Below are 3,754 nucleotides of genomic sequence, written 5' to 3' on the forward strand. Positions count from 1 at the left end.
TGGTTACATTGCTAATTACAAAAACAACCATCAACTTAGGGGGCATTTGTTGGAATATAATTTTTTTTGGGCCCATCATGGTGGGACCTAGTGTAGGGGCCCACTAATTCTTCAACCCAAGAAAGAGGTACTCCAACAACCCATCAATAAATGAATGGGATTCCTAAATCGGCATATTACATGAGATGAAATCCCAATAAGATTAATTAACAAATTAGTCAGCCCATTGGGGCCCAATTGAATGGCAATCACACTTAAATGAGGTTTCATAGAAAAGGAAACATGGTTGGATAATAGATATGAAAGAGTAGTGTAATCGGATTGATAAAATCATTGAGGTCAAGTCTTGCCAAGTGGCCTATTCAGCAAGCCTCACCAATCAATCTTGATTGGATTAAACCCAATATCGGTGGTGAGAATCCTATTTAAAAATGAAATCACACAAGAAGGCTTGATTGATCAACCAAAGTTGGGAAGTCAAGTTCGGTCAAATAAATTGAGAATTGCATGAACCCAAACCCTTTTGCCAAGTGGCATTTGTCTTTAAATAGGAGGGGGACAAATCCAACCCATTTCCTAATTAGCCTTTAACAGGATCATAAATTGATCATTAAAGTATTAAACCCTCAATCTTGTGGGTCTCCTCAAATTAAATGCTTGATTTCCGATCAGATCTGAATGAAGAATTAGGTAGGCTCTTTCACTATAAAAGGGGATGGGGGTTTTCTTGTACAGACGATTTTTCTCCCCTTCGGCTCCCCTTTCAACTATCCAATAATTCCTCTCCATTAGTTCCGTTGTTTTTGACAAAGAAGAAGAAGAAATGGGCCGCACTAAGATCAAGGGAAGAAAAATCAAAATTTCGTTTTCTCAACCATTGAAGCTTTGAAACCGTTACAGCTCTGTACAACGTCGAGGAAAGGATTTTGGCCTTTGAGTTGCTGCAACCAAAAGCTCCATCAAATTACTACAACAAAAGAAAGAAAGAAAATTTCCTATCTTGTGCATGTACAATTGATTGTTGCAAGTTCTTTTTACAAGTTGTCAAGATTTTCGGATCGTGTTCGTGACAAGTTACAAGTACAAATTCGGGTTGCATTCGTGACAAGAAAATCAAAAGGTTTTCTTTGCAAAAAAAAAACAATTTGTATCTCACTTACATTTCTCCAAAAAAAAAAATTTCTTTGAATTTATACACAATTTTTTTGTACTCCAAACTTAACACAAAATTTGTGTCGACAGCATATTCTTATCCCTCGAAAATATGCCTGTCTAATGTAATATGTGTGGTGTTTCTATTTGATATCATTACTTTCTTTACCTGAAACGTTTTGAATTGATGAATACAAATTGAAATATAATTTTTATTTGAAAATGCTTATAAATTAAACAGGAATGCCTTAAAAATGCATTTGCACAAAATTAGTTAATTATAGAAATGTCATGAAATCTAATTTGTCTAACCGGAGGAACTGTCGTATGTGACATAAGAATTTATTTTTGGTACAAGTAAGATGGGACTGAACAAAAATTTTGGCAATTTATTACCAAAATATACAATTGCCAAGAGATCGATTGAATAGGATGTTTCTAGAACCTATTAGTATTATTTGTAGTATTCAGATTATATTGAATCAAGGCATATCTTTGGGATTCATCAAATCCGATCCAGAAGTAGCATAAGATTAATAAATTTTAGCTTTTTGTAAAATAATTATCTTTCTTCAATTTACAAATTCCGTTAGGTTCTTTGTTTGCGGTGCAAATCTTAATCAGATGCAAAATTTGTACTTGCTATAGTTTTGCACCTATTTTTTTGTAAGGGTCATTTATTAAAACACTCCCTATTGTTCCACAGGTTTATTAAAACACTCCTTATAATTGCAACCAATTTACTTAACTGACCTTATGTTATGAACCGTATGTCTTGCCATCTAGAAGTGGTCACGTGACCATACTTCTTTCTATTAAAAAAAAAAGCTGATTAGTACAACGATTAGGGTGTCTTTTATATTGCCTAGCTGAAAATGAATCACAACTTTTGGCACCAAGATTACATTACAAAGTGGATAAACATTAGAAGCAATAAATTATGCAGATATTTTAAGCTAAGAATGGAAACTAGGATTTTTTGGAGCAAGCCCTTCGAGTTGTGTGCTAGACCTGTTCATGGGCTGGGTGGCCCGACGGGCTTGAACACAGATTTGAGCCCGCGGGCTTGACTCCGGGCCTAAATGCCCAGCTTGAATTTATTTTGGGCCAGGTTCGGGATTTGTCAAAATAGTTCGGCTCGAGCCCGGCCCAGCCTGGCCTTAGGTTAAACTAAAAACCCTAAATATCATAACCCCTCTCTTCTCATTCATCTCTTTCTAGCCGAACCTCAGTTCTCTCTTCTCTGTAGTCGAACACTCATAGCCAAACCTTAGTTCTCTCTTCTCAGTAGTTGAACACTCACCAGCGCAACCTCACACTCTCAAGTAGACAGAACCGATGAACACTCACCGGCGCAACCAGTGAACTCTAGCGGGCCGGCGATGAGTCCTCTCTCTCTCTCTCTCTCTCTCTCTCTCTCTCTCGTTCCTCTTCTCACTTCTCCTTCACTCTCAAAATCTCAGATGCGAACTCAGGCATCGGCGAGGTGGCGAACACAGGCACCGGCGGTGGTGGCGAGTCCTCTCTCTCTCTCTCTCTGACGCGAACTCACTTCTCTTTTTCACTGTCAAAATATAAACTCAACTTTATTAGATGCGGACTCAGCACTGACGAACATAGTCACTGGCAGTGAGTCCTTTCTCTTTGCCATTTTGTTGTATTACGAAATTATTGTTTACATATATACTATTAGCCTATGCGCTTTTGTTTGCCCGTATGCTATTGTGTTTTTTTAGATCCGTCAACCAAGCCAGAAATCAATTCCAATTAATTCTCAAACAAGGTTACAAATTGACAATGGACGTGGTGAAAACAAAGAAATGAAACAAGAAAAAAATGGGAAATGGGTGGAAAGAAAGGGAAGAAGGAAAAAAAAAGAATTGAGAACTAGAATCCATAAAAATAAAAACAAGAAATTAGCAATGTATCATACACCCATTAGAAGAAATAAACCCAGATCATTTTGTTTACATCCCTTTTCCATCTTTCTTGAGCTCAGTCTCATGCATGATATAGGTGAGCACTAGAGCAGCCAACATCAACACATATGCTATTCCTTGGTCTATGGCAATTCCATCTGGGCTTTGGGCTTTTTATTAGGGCCGGGATCGGGCCCAAATTGTAGGCCCGTTGGTTGGGGTGGGATTAGGTTTGGGCCTAACAAAATCCTGTTTATGAAGAGTAAAAGCCCGGCCCGGCCCATGAACAGGTCTTGTGCCTTAACTTTGCTGCAAATATCCTTGTGTTTGGCTAGTGTCATTCACCTTAGCAACCGACTTCAATGGAATTGATAGTTAAGTTAGATCCAATGGTTAGGGCTATTGGATTGGATTGGATCCAGTAAAGGGTATATCTGATCCGATCCGATAAAAAATATGACTGATTAATTCAATAAGAAATCTGACCGATTCAGATCGGGAATATATTCGAATCTGATCTGTTAACTAAACGGATCGACCTTTTCAATCTGATCCGATTTGTTAGGATCAAGGGAGGTATCCCAATCTGGCTCTTATCGGATTGGTTTTGGAAATGAATTGGATCCGATCCAACTTATTTGCAGCCCTACCATTGGTCCCATCTCCCATGGGGTTAAAACCAT

This window comes from Nelumbo nucifera, chromosome 7, assembly GCF_055504915.1.
Source record: "Nelumbo nucifera cultivar China Antique chromosome 7, China Antique-T2T, whole genome shotgun sequence".
NCBI classification, from domain to species: Eukaryota; Viridiplantae; Streptophyta; class Magnoliopsida; order Proteales; family Nelumbonaceae; genus Nelumbo; species Nelumbo nucifera.